The following is a 17,816-nucleotide window of genomic DNA, read 5'->3' as shown; positions in this document are numbered from 1 at the left end:
ATCAGCAGATAGAGGCACTACCACCCTTGTACAGTCTGGATTGTCCATTTTAGGATCTCACCCGCTCAGAGCAAAATCGTGTGATCAGGATGGATATCATCAGAGTGGACACAGAGAGGACATGGACTAGTCCCCTTGAGATACGTTGTGCCATTGGACAGATCCGAACCTCATCACACCAGCTGCGGATTGAGACAGGGCGATATGTGCATCAGATCTTGGATGACCGCATTTGTCAGCTATGCTACCAGGAGGCAGAGACAGAGGAACACTACATTTGCCGATGTACAGTCTATTATGAGATCTGAGGGAGATATCACTGCCTCTTCCGAGAGGGTTTTGGGCCGTTACGCAGGGTCATGGAGTTTGAGGATCAGAGATGCCTAGGATTGTTCCTACGTGAGCTCAGGAGACACAGAGAGACCCTCTTGGTAGACAGGAGACCGAGCCATGATGTACCTAGACAAAGGACCCTGACAGATTTCTTCGGCACCAGCACCAGCAACCCAGCCCACACACCTCCTGATACCTCCTCCATTGGGCCATCAAGGCACCGACCACGCTCCCAGGGAGTCACCACTGATAGAGCAGTCATCTTATGTCATGCTCGTCGGCCACACCCACCAGGATCCCGACCACGGCATCCTCACCATCGCAAGATCAGAGCCATTATTGCTCGGCATCAGAGGCGCCTACCTCGCTTCTACGACCTCTCCATTCTAGATAGCCCCATGGCGGAGATACTTGATCTAAGGAGAGGGCAACACTTCAATTGATCAGCATACATGGATCTACCTGATATACATTTTCCAATATTTACTACTCAGTATCATCCCGGAGTGTCTTACAATTCTATTCTTATAACTATAATGCAATCAGTTTATTGTACTTTTTAGTCTCATTTAGTTGTTCTCTTTGATGAGACACCAACTTCAGATGTACTCTCAGTTTTGGTCTCATGGGCCATTATGGCCTCTTAGAGACGTTAATATATCATTTCATTTCTCCGAGTGTGCTGAGCTCAGACTCCTCAGCTTCGATGCCTCCAGCTCAAGCTTAAGCTAAGCTATTGGGTCGTCCGGGGGTAGAATGGTAAGAGTTGGATACCTCACTTGTATTACTACGAACCAGCAGTTACAAACACCACTCACTACACCATGCACACTCAACAGTGGTCACAGTGAGGGATACACACTCTGCTTATGATGGCATGACACAGTGAACACAAAACTCAAATATAGTTGGATAGCTGGGAGTAGTACAGCATAGCTTTGGAATGGACAAGGTAAAAGTACAGAATAGCCACTTTCCCTTTGAATGGTTAGAATGCCTTTTATACCGAAGAGTCACGAAGATGCCGTTGGTGAGTATCTCCTATCTTTGGAAAGTGCCAAATGCACGTAGATGTAGTGACGCGCATCTCCTTTCTTGTGCCTTGGAGAGTGGTACGCTAGGAATCTTCAAGTGACCACTAGATTGTCCACTTGTAGCATCTTGGAGTTTAACACCGTAACACTGCCACACTACAACTCTGAGCACTACTGATCCAAAAGGCCACTGTCTTGCACCAATTGATCAATGCTCCTGAAGCTGCACTAAAAACCTGGAACGACTGCTCTGCCCGAAGAAGATTGGCCTCTTGGCCATGCAAAAATAAGCCCGTGTCGTCTGCAAACTCAGCATCAAGCAGGTCCTCCCCCCGGAGTGGGAGCTGAAGTCCTCTCAAACCAACCTCCTTTGGCGTCAAATACATGCTCATAGCCTCCGCAAAGAAGAGAAAAAGAAAAGGGGCGAGGGGACACCCCTGACGGACTGATCTGGTCAGCTCAAAACTCGGCCCCCGTCCTCCTGCAATCAACACCTGGCTGCCTGCGAGCTGTGGAATACAGAGCCGCCACCCCTTTGATCCATCCTGGCTCAAAGCCCAGGCGAAGCATAGTGCCCTCTAAGAAACCCCAATCAACTCTATCGTATGCCTTCTCAAAATCGAGAAGCATCACGACCAAGTCCTCGCCAAGAAATCTAGCTCGGGCTGTCGCCTCCCAGAAAGTAAAGATGTTGTCAAGGATACTGCGCTCCTTGACAAATCCTGTCTGAGTAGCATGAATCAACTCCCCCAGGAAGGGCTGGATCCTCAAACTCAAGGCCTTTGCTAAGACCTTGTAGACATTATTGAGGATCGTAATAGGCCTCCAATGCCGAATATCATCTGATACTCCCTCCCCCTTGGGGATAAGATAGATCAAGCCCTCTGAAAAGCTCTGCGGCATCACCCCAGTGTCCAAAACATGCTGAAACCCCCTGCGGAGGCCTGGCCCCAAAAGGTCCCAATAGCGCGTAAAAAAGGCCGGCGTCAGTCCGTCCTCCCCTGGGCAACTATGTCGCGGCAGGACCCTCAAGGCCTCGGCAAGCTCAATCTCTGACAGAGGCGCACCTAGAACTGTACGCATACGGTCTGTGACCCTCCTCTGCACATGGGCCCACACAGTCTGTCTGCAAACATCTCGATCCTCAGTGGCTGGCTCCGCTGAAAGTAGGTCTCTATAGAATGCAGTGGCAATGGCTCTGATCTCCCCGAGCTCAGTAGCTACCGATCCATCTGGTCTACCAAGCTGGCGGACTCCTGCTCGCGCATGACGGGGTCCAGTGATCTCAAAAAACTCTCCAGTCACTCTATCACCAAGCTGCGTCCACTGAGAGGCCTGACGACGATAGTAAAACTCATGTCTCTGCTCCTCTATCTGTCTAACCTCCTGGCGTGCCTGGCTCAGCTGGGACGCCACCCACTCACATGTAGGCTGCTGCTCCTGAAGGCGCTGTAGCGAAGCAAGGCTGCGTCTCAGCCGATGCTCCCGCTCGCGAATCTCTCCCAGCCGTGTCAAAGCTGCAGCGTGCAGAAAAGAGCTAAGATCGATGAGTCCCTGGGCACACTGGCCCGCTGCATCCTGGTCAGAGCACTGACTATCATGCCAGATCCTCTCAATGTCCTCAGCGAGACTGGGATCTGTAAGTACCCTCTTTGGGATCCTCAACTGCAAGCTGGGCTCCCGTGTCCTCTCCTCCAATGTCAAGATAACTGGCGCATGATCTGAAAATGAGGTGCCAGCGAGAATGCCGACGAAGCCCCCTCGCTCCCCTAACCAGTCGCCCACATAAAAGCGATCAATCCGTGATAGATTAGTCCCTCCCTGCCGGCGATCCGACCGAGAGAAAGTAAGACTGTCCTGAGACCGGGAGAAAGCCCCATGCTGCCATGCATCAGTGATCCTTAGTGACATGCAAAACCGGTCCCAAGCTGCAAGCTCCGTGCCGTGCACTGTAACATGACTGCCTCCCACCCTATCTGCCGGGTCCTCAAGCATGTTGAAGTCTCCCCCGACACACCAATGTGTGGCCTCTGGCAATGCATCCGTAACCTGGGTCCAGAACTTTGCTCTGGCACTAGCATGATTGGGCGCATAGACGTTGAGCACGCCCAATAGCTCATCATGCATCCTCAGAATGACATACTGTGCTCTACCAGGCACAATGATCCCTCGATCCACAATGGCCTGCCGCCATACATCTGCAATGACCATGCATACTCCTCCCTGTCCACCCAAAGGACCAAACCGTGCAGACCAAAAAGTGTCCCATCTACCAGGCATCACCGAACCATATCTCCGGATCCTGCTCTCACCCAAGTGGTGCTCCTGTATCATCAAAATATCAATGCTGCCACCAACCAGGCATCTCTGAAGCTCCTGCCTCAAGCAACCACGATAGCGTAAAAATGTGCTCCGCCAAGGCCCTGTACATTCCATGAGATGATCCTCATGGATGCCCTGCTGAGGTGGATGCTGTCTCAGCCGTACGGCGGGCCTTCGCAAGCGGCTTGGATGGAGAGTAGTCCCCATCCGAGCGGCTGCGAATCTGCCCACCCGGTGTACTGCAAGAATCCCGGATCAGGCGCCAGTGGCTGTGGCCCATGACGACTGTCTCCCGCTCTGACAGAGCAACCTCGTGTATACACACATATCCAGGGTCGCGTGCTAAGTCTGCCACTATGCGAACGACCAAATGCCGAATCCCTGAGGTATCCACACTCCCGGGATCCAAGAAAAAATGAGCCAACTCCCAAAGTCGGCCTATCACATCTGTCACCTCCAGATCGCTCATGTGATGAGAAAACTCAACTGCTTGAGTCTTCAAAGTGCTGAGAGGGAGCTCTAGAGTCCACTCCCGGTCGCAAGGGCCACATAGAGGGAACGAGAAGGCCACCGCTGAGTCTAGTGCCTCCTCCCCGCGGGCCGGAGGTATCACTACATGAACTCGGATGGGTGCTGGCTCATGGGGGCCCTGTGCTCCAAAAAGCCGTGTGAAGGCATAATCAAAAGCCTCCGAGCGCTGTCTAATGCCAAGGCGACTCAGCCAACTGCGGATAGATGAAATCCGTGAAGCCCGAATCGGCATAGTAGGTCTCCTCTGTGATGCTCGAGCGAGGTCAGTGCTCAGCGCCCTCCGGACTGCAGGTGAACGTCAGGGGATTGCCAGGGCCTCCCGGGAAGGTGAGGCGGGCGGAGGGGGAGGAGGGGGGGGCGAGGGGGGTGGAGAGGGAGCCGCTGCCGAAACCGGAGCGGGGACGGGAGGAGGCGATGGTGGAAGCGAGGCGGTGGGAGGGGACGGGGGTGGGGGGGGTGAAGGAGGGGGTGCTGGCATCTCCTGGTCCTCAGTCGTCGCCGCGGGGGTCTCCTCCTGGAGGGGAGAAAAGCTGTTCCTCACGGGAACCCAGTGAGGCTGAGATTGTGGCTGCTGCTGCAGCGGTCTTTGGGCGTGCTGCTGTGGCTGTCTCCCTCGGTGGCGCCCCTGTCCAGGCTGCCACTCCGAGGTCTCTGTGGCCTGAGCAGGTGTCCCGGAGGCAGCTTGCCGAGCCGAACTTGTGGGCGGGCCATCAGTAGCCTGCTGCTGCTGTGGTGAGGGTCGGGGTCTCCTGCGAGGGCAGGCCTTGGCCAGATGGCCGACCTGCCTGCAAATGAAGCACTGATTCGGGAGCCCCGAGACCTCCACTCTCTGATCTATCCATCCCCCCCCCTATCCTAGGTAGCTGAATGACCTTAGGAAGGGAGGAGATGTCAGACACCAACACTCTGACCGAAGGTAGCCCAGCTGCTCTGGCCAACACTGAAGTTGCTGAGGGGCCAGTCTCTAGTACCGAGCCCACCAATGCTCCGAGCCTGGAGAGGAGCGGGAGATACTCCCGGCGGAGTCCAGGGAAGCAAACTGTAACATGGAAAAGGCGCTCTCCCTGCTCCGCCGCTGCTGGGTCAAATCCATGCTGCGGAGAAACCCTAGGGGGGGGAGGGCGAGAGCTGCGCGCAAGAGGGAGGGGAGGAAAGCGAGCTGGCGGAGGGGGGGGGACCGGGCGCTGCAGAGGGGAGGAGGGCGCGAAGAAAAGGGGGGGGGGCGCGAAGGTGAGGAAGGGCGGCGAGCAGAGCAGGGCGGCGGCAGCGAAGGCAGGCGGGAGGGGGCGCAGCAGCGAATGCAGGCGGGGGGGGGATGGGGGGCTAATGGATAGGCGGCGGGCAATGCAGGGCGCAGCAGCGAAGGCAGGCGGGGGGGCAAGGGGTGGTGCGAGGAGCGAGCGGAGGCGAGGGGGCGAACAGGCAGGGAAGGCGACGGGGCGAACAGGCAGGGAAGGCGACGCGAGCAGGGAGGGGGGGCGGGAGCTTCAGCGAGCACGAGGCTCCGACCAAAAGGCGTGCACACTTGTCCTTCTTTTGGACAAATAGGATGGGTGCAGCAAATGGTGAGGAAGATGGCCCTCAAGATGAGGGCACTTATTATACAATGTACAACTAAAAGCAGTTTGAAAAACGAGTCCACGTGCAGCTGGTCTAGTTGCTGTAGCTGAACACAGTCATATAAAGATTGACGCAATGATTGACAGAAGTAGTAGTACTTGTCAATCTGAGGTGACTGGAAAACCAGTCTATTGCGACCAATCCAGATTTTCCAAAGAGCCGAAAATCTTGTCCATGCAGAGAAAGGAGCTTTGTCTGTCAAGTTCCTTGCCGATCTGCTAAAGATCCAGAATTCTATCGAAAAACATATGCCCGGAAATCTGGCAGTTAAACACAATGATAGGTGATGTAAGAATTCCTTGGTATCTATGCAGCAATTCCATAACATGTGTGGAATAGTCTCATTCGAGCACGAGCATCATACATATTTTGTAGTAGCAATTTTTCTTTTTGCCAAATATATGTCAGCATGAAGTGCTCCTGCAATACGTCTCCATAGGAATAGCCTCTATTTTAGGGGGAGTTTACTATTCCATATCGCTTGCAAGTTTTGCTTCCACCATTTTTCTGTTTTGTTCAATTGCCATATCCCATTTGCATGCTCTAAAAGCCATAGGCAAGGAATGATCAATCTGTAAATCTTTGATGCTGTAGTTTGAGCAAAACTATTTGTAGTAGAAGCATGAAGCCCTGCTCTATGTAATAATGTCTAGTTTTGCAACTATTCTCTTGAGGGCAATGAATACATCTTGAAAGGGTTGCATTTCTTTGTTGATTTGCTGCCATGTTGTCCTACAATGCATACCCGATCCCCATCTTGTTTGTGCTTGTTATTTGATGTTTTGATTGCCACCATCATTGTCAATCTTTGTTCCCCATCTTGTTTGTGCTTGTTATTTGATGTTTTGATTGCCACCATCATTGTCAATCTTTGTTCTGACCTTGATAACAAAGGGGAAAGGGTGTTGACTCCTGTCTTCCCCTCAGACAAATTCAAGTACTAATTTTTATTTTTATTTTTGGGATTGTGGCAGTATGAATCTTTTCCCTTCGGCTTTATAGGTTGAACAATGGCTCGTGGTCCACTACTCCAACACAACTTCCAAGTGCTACTTAACAACTTCAAACACAACTCTCAATTCTTTGACCATAACTGAATGTTGTTCAAGAAGTATTTTCATTTTATTGTAGCTTTGTAAAGTCTTCCTTCTCCTCGAGCTAATTGCAACAAGTGCTCACGTGACTGACCTTGTAAACTAGTCAAATTTGGAACCTTTAAACAATGTTTAGAACCATTAATAAATTTTGAGTTTCAATTCTATGCAAATGAGATGGTAATCTAAAACACACACATTGACGTGTCTGGTTGTTAGCTTTGTACTTCAGTAGACAAAGGAGGGTCATCACTTATATTTTAGCTTTGGGTTGCATGTGTTTCTTAGGTTGGTTTGGGTTGCACTTGTGGCAGTATGAATCTTTTCCCTTCGGCTTTATAGGTTGAACAATGGCAGTAGACAAAGGAGGGTCATCACTTATATTTTAGCTTTGGGTTGCATGTGTTTCTTAGGTTGGTTTGGGTTGCATTTGTCTTGATTTGGTGATGTAATTTGAAGAGTGAGTTTCTTGATTTTTTGCTCTGCGGAGTGGCACGACCACTGCAGCAGCTTTGCATTGGATGCGTGCGTATGCCAATATGTCTGGAAGCTATTCTTATGTAGATGTCTTATTGTCTTGATGTAAATGCATGTTGGTGTAGAGGCATGTTAATGTCTAGCCCATGCAAATACACTCGTGAGAAGATTAAGAAGATTAATTAACAGCATGATGATGATGAAGATGATGATTAACACACACACAGAGAGGGAACAGGAACACGCTTGAGGATCTTGTGGTATCATCGACACCACAAGATCCTCATCTAGGATGTATTTGCCACCCTTTGGCCTAGAGGAATTTCATTCACCTGCACACACTGCACGAGAAGCTTCAATCCAAACACTATTGAGGACTCCAAATTTGAAAGTTTTATGGGTAACCAGGGGGGGTAATTTTTTTTAAATGTATTGGAGGCTCATGGCAATCAATTGGGGTTTGCTACAGTTGTCGTTGCAAGATATCGATGGACACAATTCTACAACCAACCCTTTACATAATTGTAACCTCTAGTAACCCTTTACATAGTCCATGCAAATACACTCGCGGGAAAGATTGCCACAGCGTGGAGGCATAAGAAGATTAATTAACAGTATCATGATGATGGAGATGATGATTCACACACTATGTTTCTGACATTTGTGATGATTCACACACACACACACACACACACACACACACACAGAGGGATCAGGAACACGCTTGTATTCGCCACCCTCTGGACTAGAGGAATTTCATTCACCTGCACACACTGCTCTTAGGCGGCTCTCAGCCAAGCGTTGCTCAGAAGGCACCGCACCCTAGCATGTGATTTTTGATGCCCCCGATTTTTTGCAGAGGCAAAGGGCTAGATTTTTGATGCCCCCAATTTTTTGATCTATATTCAAGCATTTCATTAATACAACCTTAGAAGATGAGTTTAGCCCACCCCCCACCCCCACCCCCACCCCCACCCCCCCTCCTCCTCCTCCTCCTCTCTCTCTCTCTCTCTCTCTCTCTCTCTCCCTTGACTCCTTTGAAGCTTTTTATAGAGAATTGTGGACCTTAAATAGAAATGATATTGGTGAATGCGTAAAAATAGAAATGATATGGGGGGTCATCATTTTATTGCCTTAAATAGATAGGGGCTGCAATAGAAAGCATATGGGGATCACCATTTTATAGAGAAGATATGGTGGTCATCATTTCATTAACTTTTTCAAGCATTAATCATTACATACTAAAATGAAACCTTAGAAAAACACACTTATTCTTGAAAATCTCACATAATATATTTAATGGAAATGTGAAACATTTTGGTGCCATATATATTGGATAGGATTTGAATTTTGAGAGACTAAGCTAATTAAATGATGTAATGAGCTTGTGATTGATGTTCTCAACCCTCAAGAAGGACCCCAAGAAAAACTATTTCTTAGTATGAAATTCTCTAATTTGCTTTTAATCTGATACTCTCTAAGTGGCTCCTAAAAGAAAACCTTTAAAAAAATTCAATGTAAACACTATTGAGGACTCCAAATTTGAAAGTTTTTCATGGTAAACCACTAGTCAGCAACATTCTATGGGTAACCCTTTTCAAAAAAATTCAATCCAAACACTATTAGGGGCTCCAAAATTGAAAGTTTTTCATGGTAAACCACTAGTCAAGAACATTCTATGGGTAACCCTCATGTAAGCAATAGGAGAAGAAAGAGCTTAATCCCAATCCAACTCCCTAGCAAGTGTGTTAATTAAAAGTTAAGCTCATTTGGTAGAGCTACCTTGATACAACTTTTGAAGTGTCAATGTGGCATGTTGGCTTACTTCATCTTGTATCCCTCTATTATCACTCCAAAGGGCTTCAAGCAAACGGGGAGCTTAGAGAGCTCTTCTAGCATAAGTGTGGAATAGATTAAGCTTATGCTAATCTCACCACTCAATAACGATATCCTCCCTCCCACTCACAAACACAGTCCATATACTAACAATGCAAAAAAGAGTAACAATAAGTAACAAGATCATAAGTTTGCTCACAAATTGCTCAAAATTGGGAGCTATATTTAACATTGTAGATTATGAGTACAAAAGTGAGCATAAGCTCTACATTTGACTTATATAAAAAAAAACTTAAAAATAGTCCTTGGCCCCTGCAGGGTTTATAAGCTTAGACTTGCAAATGTACAACATAAAAGCTCTAGAATTTTCCATTTACCATTAAGCACTTATTGAGGCTACTTCACAATTTGGGATGGCTAATATAAGAGATTGAAATATGTGTATCTCAATGAAGGTGTTAGAATATTAACCTAAATGGTTAACATAGATATATAGAGATCTAGTCAACATGCATGCTTTTAAAGACTTGGATTATGTAAGGAGTGTAAGTGATACAAGATTAATAAGTGGATATGCATTCTATCTTTGTCATAGTAGCACAAAGCATCCTACTACATGGTGCACTTTGTTGAAGCAACACAGAGCATCCCACTACTTTACTTTCTTTTCTAAAGGTAAAATACAAAGTGTTAACTCATTACACATAAACGATTTGACTTCAAAAAATTCTTGAAAATCTTAGTTATGATGTTTCTCAATATATAAAAAATTGCTCTTATAACCAACACACTCTTCAAAGAATATAGTGCACCCATGCAAATTCAAAGTAGTTAAACATTTTATACAAGTTAAGGCAACACAAGAAGATATAGAAGTTTAAAACATTAGGAGTCATGATAATAATATCCACTCAATTTATGTGTGCAACATTAGGTGTCAATGGAAAGGATTTGACAATAAATGCATCTCCTATAACTTGCTATTTTTAGAAGTATTTTGGTTTTCTTGAATTTTAACTTTGTAACTAATTTTAATATGGGGACACTTTTAAATAACATGTTTATGGCTTTTTAATGTATTTATACTTGTTACCTTATTGATTCTAGACATAAAAAATATTTGACCAGTTTATCGATCAAAACTTTGTTCATGCAAAAGACTACTTATGGACGATTGCCGGCATGAAGCTTGTTTATGTGAAAGCTTAAGTTTAATGAACCAAGCATGCTAGGATTTGCTAAACAAGACTGTTGGTTTCTCATGTATGAAACTTGGACAAGCTAGCATGTTTGGAAGAACCAATTTACTTCAATAGTGTTAAAACAAGTTTAAAGCTTGGTGGATCAACAATTCCAGAACACTTGAGCCTTGCATGAGGGAGAGAAAAAGACAAAGAATGCAAGGGTCTTACCGGCTTACACCTTTAGCCACTCTTGATAGACAAAGAATACAAGGGTATTATCAGCTTTGCACCTCTAGCCACTCATGGTAGAGCAACCCTCTCTTGTAGAGAGCTAGGGTCCTTAGCCTTGCCTTCCTTGGTTATTACAAGCCTAAACATTGGTGGGAAGCAAAGAGGGAGAGAGCTATGGAAAGCTCAACCTCTACTTCAATGCCTTGGTGAGAGTGAGAGCATGGGGGAGAAGGGGAGAGAAGGAGAGATTGAGAGCAGAACGAGCATTATCACACTATCACTCCTCAAGCAAGCATGCATCAAAGAGAAGAGAGCACACAAGCAGTCATCAATCACAAAAGCAAGAAAGACTCAAATTCAATTATGAGAATGGAATAATGTCTTTTCTAATTAATCAGTCAAAATGTCTTATATACAAGAGTCATTTTTACAATGCATGTTGGCCACCCATGTACTGCCCTTGGGCCAAAAAAACGAGTCTATGCTAATTTCTTAGTTTAAGTATATACTAACGACATTACACAAGTCATAAGCTCAATTTTGACTACTTCCAGCATTACACAAGTCGTAATCTCAGAGATTTCCCATAACATTTACATGAAGCGCTTTGCATGGTACAAAAAGTATGGCTCAAAAAGTGTTACCACATGTTCAAACTAATGTTAGCTAATGTGGTTAACATACCCCCCTCTCTAATCACACCTACATCTTCGGAATCAATAGTGAAGAACAATGGGACTAAGTGGTAGAAGACGACGTAGTTGAAGGCGAGACTTCATCAGGTATACTAGGAGTGGTGCGAGATGAAAGGCTTTGTAGGAGGTCCAGAAGGGTGTCTCGTACATATCTTTGAAGATGAGTAGCCGCTAGCCTTGCATCCATTTTACTCATAGAGTACTTATCAACGTGTTGGAGGTGAGGCCCTGGGGACCTTCATTAAAATTGTGCCAGTCTAGAAACTCCACTAGAAGGGTGATGGAAGAAGAAGCGAATGGTGATTCTGATGTTGGGTTTGGGTACTTGATCGTAATCTTGGATGAATTTTTGAATGGTCGTAATCTTGAAAGACGAAAAATTCCTAAATGGTGCAAAGCATCCGTGCCTCTTTGAGAAGGGTGGGTGGCCAAGGTGGAGGTATCCATAAGAAGTTGAATTGTAACTTTGGGTTCTTCTCCAACTCTTTATCAAAGAGATCCCACACCCACCGTCGTTTGATGGGGAAGTAAATGGGACTCAGTCGTCGGAGATATAATGGGAAGCATAATAGTATTCCCTCCAAAATCTGGTCTTGAGAAGGTATGGCTGGCTGACCACCAAACAAGTTGCTCCCCCATGAGGTCATGTGTGATTTGATCAGCTTTAGACAGTGGCTTCTACACAGTCGCTTTTTGGATGTCCTTGACCATTGGTTAAATTTTTCCTCTAAATTTTTGGATGTACCCTTGATTAGGTAGAGGTCTAGGTGACTCGTGATCCTATTAAGATTTGGGTTGGGGTACTGCCATGTGCTCCACTATCCGAATTGTTTGATCAATGTCGAGGGCATATAGTGGGTCCTACCAATTGAAAGGACAATTGGCAAGAATATAGTGGGTCCTACCAATGTCGAGGGCATATAGTGGGTCCTACCCTTGTGAGCTCTTCTTGGGTCTAACCCCTAACTGTTCTAGCCCTTATGAGCTCTTCTTGGGTCTATGTCATGGTTGTTCTAGCCCATTCAACCTTTGTGTGCATAAGCTCTAGCTCCCTCTCTACGGGGGTAGCAGATCTTCACGACCTCCAAAGCTTATACCTACAACTGGTCAATAAGTGTAATAGAGCAGCATTTTTTTTGTGTCTCCAGCTAAGCATGGTTGGCTTGGGCAAGGAGGAGTTCTACTGGGCCACATTAGTTTGATCTCTTTATCTTTCCATGAACTCTGTTGGCCCACGAGGTAATAGACCACACAATTGAATGCCACTAGAAAATTCGGAAAGCGACCCTAGGAGTAAAAATATCTCGTCTTGGAAATCTAGAAGGTGGCCCTAGGAGTTAAAAATTGCTCATATTGCGAGATGAGAAGCATTTTACCAAGTTGAGGTTGCCTTTATGAATCCACCTATGGGTTTTTATGGTGTCCTAGGTGTCTTCATAAGAGCTTGAGAACCTGGGAAAGTAGAATGTGTGTGCCAGAAACCTTTAAGAACCTCTTCAAAAATCTTAAATGGCCAAGTTGGGGGTCCTTTTGATTGGGTTTTCTCCTCGCGTGCCTGGTTTACCACTTGCTTTGGTTGCGACGTTCCTTGTTGTGGGTGTGTCCCATCATATTGGTTTCTAAGAATTTTGTATAAGAATTAGTGGCTGTTGTCTCCTGATCAACCTTGGCTTTTTGGGTTGAGGATAGCCAGTGGGTGAGGGAGCCTGGGGGTGAACTGTGGTAGGGGCTTGCTCGAAGTGGTAGCACCTTGGTAACTATAGGGTTCTAATAAGAGTGCTTCCCACCCTGCAACATACTAGATGAATTTTGTGAGTATCATTGTAGCTCTAAATTTCCTATGGGTTACTGTGCAGCTCATGGTGGTGGTTGGCTCTAATTTTTCCTACGGGGTTGATGTAGATACTGTGCAGCTCATGGTGGAAGTGGTCAGCTTAGTTAACTTGCACCCTGTGCTTCAAACGGGCAAGAGTGGCTACACATGCTGAATCTACCTATCCACTAGAGATTTGTGAGTGTAGTTAGCACCCTGGTAGGGATAACCATGTTCGGGCAAGAGATTTCCTCCCACTTTACCCCATCCTTGTTGGTAGGACCTCTGATAACATCCTTGACCATTCCTTGTACACCAATGAGCTTTTGATATGGCTTTGCTCTGGAAATTGCAGGGCTTCTCGAACATTGTGTAGAGTAGGGGCTAGGCACCTATGGCATCTCAGGCAGTGCTTGTGTAGAGATGGGTTCATATGAGGATATGAACCTGAAGCAAGTGCTAAGGTCAAGTCCCCATGTGGGAATAGTAGCAAGCCTACAGAAACCTAGTCTCTTCATGTGCGCCATAACCTTGGGCCTCTATGTATGCTACATGCAAGTAGCACTCTTGGGTGTGGTAGGTGAGCTTGTGCTCCACCTTTTTCCTTGATTGGATTCGTCTATGTATCATATGCACGTCGACTTCTCTAAGCATCTCTACTATGATTGGATTCGGCTCTGTATCATATGCCCGACTTCTCTAAGCAGCTCCACTCCAAGTGGGGAGAAGTTGGTGGCCCACCAACCACTGGTACTCCAAGAGCTTTTGGAACTTGGTGGCCTTCCTCTTCTTGGTGGGTGTGAGCAGAACAATGTGTCTAAGGCACCTACATATTTTCAGCCCATGATAGCGGTTGGTGAGAGGAATTGATAGATTACTGAAGGGGACTATGAAAAGGTGTGGGTGATTTCTTGAAAAAAAAATGGAAAGAGTGTCACTAGCAGGAGAGTTAATAGTGAAAAATTAAGATGAGGGGCCCATCTTATATGGTTTTAGAGTGGGAAGGTACATTCGACAGGTCGGAACATACGTATGCATGCCAATCTTGGGAACGTGTATATGCAAAGAGCAGTGGATGTGCATGTTTATCTTGGAATGGAATGAGCGTGCGGCATAGCTCCAAATAAATATGAGAACATATGTGTATAGCATGGAACATATGTGCATAGCTAGGAACATGCATGCACAACTTGGGATAAACATGAGAATGTGTGTGTACAGCTCAGAATGTGCATGCACAACTTGGGATAAACATGAGAACATGCGTGTATAGCAAGGAACATGTGTGCATAGCTCAAAATAAACATGAGAAAGGTGTGTGCACAACAAGGAACATGCATGCACAACTTGGAATGTGCATGCACAATTGGGCATGCACAACTTAAGTAGGCAACCTTTTGAGATTTGTATGCATTCAGAAATGGTGATTTGGGTGTGCCGGTCAAGCATGTGTGCTTGATTTTTTCATGCAAAATGACCCTGATTGAATATGCAAGTGTGGTGTTGGGCCATGCTTGTGGACGTGTGTTTAATTAGTGGTCTTTCTATCTTTAGCAATCTAGGCAAAGATCTATACCATGGACCAAGCTTTCACTCACCATGGCCCTCCCATCATCCTCTTGAGGTGTGCCTCTAGGAAGGAAATGATTGGAGAACCACTTATGTGATTATTATCTATTTCCATGGGGACTCTTGTTCATAGTTCTCCGTCACTCCTTCTTTCTTCTATTATTGCTTTCCTCCTTGTTCTATCACTGTTTTCTTCGACTCTTTGTACTACTTTCTTTGACATTTAATTATCTAACAAGGGTGTGGTACTTGTGTTTAGCCATCTAGCTAGCCTTGAGAGTGATGGCATTGTTTTCTTCGACTCTTTGTACTACTTTCTTTGACATTTAATTATTGGTTCTTATCTGACAAGGTGTGGTACTTGTGTTTGGCCCATTTAGCTAGGCTTAAGAGTGATGCCACGACTGCAATAGGGGAATCGGTAGTTCTTTGCTTTCTACGATAGAGCAACTAGTGTGGCTAGCTACTATCGATAGGGTGCTACAGTTACAACATCAGCTTCTAAGGTGGATATGGAAGGAATTTCCTATTCATTCCATGCATTCCTTAATTTTTTCTTTACCCTTTACGAGGTTCTAGGTCCATTGGTAGCCTTTGGTTGTTGCTAGTTCCACTTTGGGGTGGTTTTTTCCTTAGTACTTTCCTTGGTGGTTGGCTGAAGACGTTGGGGGTAATGGTCTTAGGTACCCAAATGCTTGTGGATGAAGATGTTGGGGGTAATGATCTTAGGTACCCAAATGCTTGTGGTTAAAGACATTGGGGGTAATGATGTTATAATCTTATGTACCCAAATGCTTAATATCCTTGTGCCACTAGCATGCTTCTGTTGGGGTTTCCTTCTTTGATGGGATGGCTTGGACTCCACTGCTTGAGGTATCTAGAGTTATGTTTGAACTACATAATATCCTTGTTCTTCCAACAACAACACCTTCAAACAAACCATGCCTTTGGTTTCACATTGGTTTTCATTGCCTTCCATTGCGGTTCGTGAGGTGGTGTGGTTGTGTTTGTGACTCGCTCTTGTGTTGTTCCTCTCTTGGATACCTAGATCTACTTTTTCCTCTCATTCTATCCTTGTGTCTAGAGTATTTCCTTTGGCACCCACCATTTGTTACATTCATTTATAGAAACTTTGGTGTTGCTAAGGACTAGTGGGCTTGAGTACCTACTATGCCTCAGATTCTACAAGGTTAGGAGCATTAGTAGCAAGGGTGTTAATTGGGTTAGTTCTTGAAAGGGCCAATTGTGTTAGGGGGTTATACGATGACGATAGGCAAGGGCTAATTTGGCTTGTGTGAGGCTTTTGAAGGAACTTGGTTACTTACCCCTGTGAGCAAGTAAAGGATCGCCCTCTTTTTCAATGGCATGGTCGAAGTAAGGGTTCCCTTTGGTGGCTTGGTTAGCTTTAGCACTTCTTTATTGGGATAATGGTTATTCTGGTGTTAAGGCTTTGTTAGACATGGGCTCTTCTTTTGTCATTAGAACGGTTATCTATCTTGAGGCTAGTTGAGGCTTTGTTGGACATGGACTCTTCTTTTGTCATCAAAATGGTTACCTATCTTGAGGCTAGTTACAAGATAGTGGTTCTTGAGTCCCAATTGATTTGTCATCGATTATGCTCCATCCATCCTCGTTCAAGAAGTACTTCTTTGCATATATGGTACCTACAAGCATGACATAAAACTTCCCTTCCAAGGGATTATTCCTAAAATGTGAAACATGGCAATGAAAGCTTCTATGCATGTGGTTGGTAATGAATTCCTTCCACCTGTGCTTTTGTAGGGGCCAATGATGGTCATTGTAGCATGCACCAAGTCTCACGAGGCATTAGGTTATGCTTGCTCCCATGTCCAAGGAGTGCTAGCTTTTGTTCGAGACCAATTTCTATGGTCATGCCCAACCAGAGTCTAACAGGCTTCACCTCCCAGTCTTCCTATCCCTATAATCTTCCTATCCCTATAACAGGCTTCACCTCCTAGTCTTCCTATCCCTATAATCTTCTCTTTTTGAGCATTTTGGGCCCCCATGTTCTCATGTTTACTTTGAGGGTTTTATTCCTTTTCCATATGTAGATATGGTCTATGTCCCTGCCATGAACCATTCTGGCCTCTCTCATAAAGGGTTTGCTGAGATTGTAGTCATAAGAATTGGGATGCTGAGAAAAGTTACCATAAAAGAGTGGCAAAAACCTAGGCTAAAGGTCTTGATTCTCATATTGCATAAAATCCCCATAGGTTTTGTCATGGCCCCATGAAGAAGCTTAGCTATTTGGCTAGTGGTGTTACGTGAAGGTTACCACACTTCTCCTAGCACTGCTTTGGTACTTTATTCCCTCCATCTAGGATGGTTGTGACTTGACTGTCGTTATATTTTACTAGAAGGATGGCATTCATATCATCCTTATATTTTACTCACTAGTATTGGAAACTCTTGGTGAATTGTCTCTTTCGTGTGAGTTCGTCATCACATCAAACTCATCTGAGGAGTCTTGAGGTGGTTGTTCTTTCATGCCCAGTCTTACTCTTCCATCCATCCAATCCTTTAGGTCCTTCCATGGGCTTGGACTTTCTTACAATAGCAAGGACCTAATAGAAATCTAGGCTTTGGAATGAGAGGAAGGAGATGAGTCCTGCTATGTCTCATGAGGTGTGTTCATTTTTATCACTTACATAGTTGTCAGGACTACTAATAGTTATGGAATGTGTATGGGCCCTTTCAAGTGTGGAACTCTTCTATCATCTCCTAGGATTTTGGAGCCAAAGGCTTCAAATCTTTTGTCCCACTTTGCCTAAGCCCTGTTCTAAGTCTCCTCGTGTTGTAGAATAGACTCATTCTTTTCATAGTCTTCTCATGAGCAAAGTGAAACTAGCATCTATATTGGATTTTTCTCCAATTGTGGAAACTATTGGCGTGTCTGATTGCACTTGGCATGCTCTTACTAATTCCTAAGCTACTTCTAGCCTACTTTTCTCCTCAATTGGGTTGGGATATTCTGCCAAAGTTTTAGGCAAAGATGCTAGGGTCTATGACCAGTTCTTCTTGGTCCATGATGGGTTGCTAAGGATTCAATTATTTAT

The 17,816-nt window shown here is 45.5% G+C and overlaps 1 long non-coding RNA gene across 9 annotated transcripts in view; it reads left to right on the top strand.

Moving 5' to 3' along the window:
* The window catches only part of LOC147620709 (uncharacterized), a 53,742-nt gene extending 46,641 nt beyond the window's left edge, over positions 1 to 7,101 (top strand). For all 9 annotated transcript variants that reach the window (XR_015269974.1, XR_015269975.1, XR_015269980.1 and 6 more), the window contains one exon: positions 6,815 to 7,101. This is a non-coding gene — a long non-coding RNA (uncharacterized LOC147620709). The remainder of the gene's footprint in view (positions 1 to 6,814) is intronic.
* The last annotated feature ends 10,715 nt before the right edge of the window (positions 7,102 to 17,816 follow it).

The sequence above is a fragment of the Cibotium barometz genome, chromosome 31 (genome assembly GCF_041138505.1).
Source record: "Cibotium barometz isolate CiBa-2024 chromosome 31, ASM4113850v1, whole genome shotgun sequence".
Taxonomy (NCBI): Eukaryota; Viridiplantae; Streptophyta; class Polypodiopsida; order Cyatheales; family Cibotiaceae; genus Cibotium; species Cibotium barometz.
This window is presented reverse-complemented; position numbering and strand designations above follow the sequence as displayed.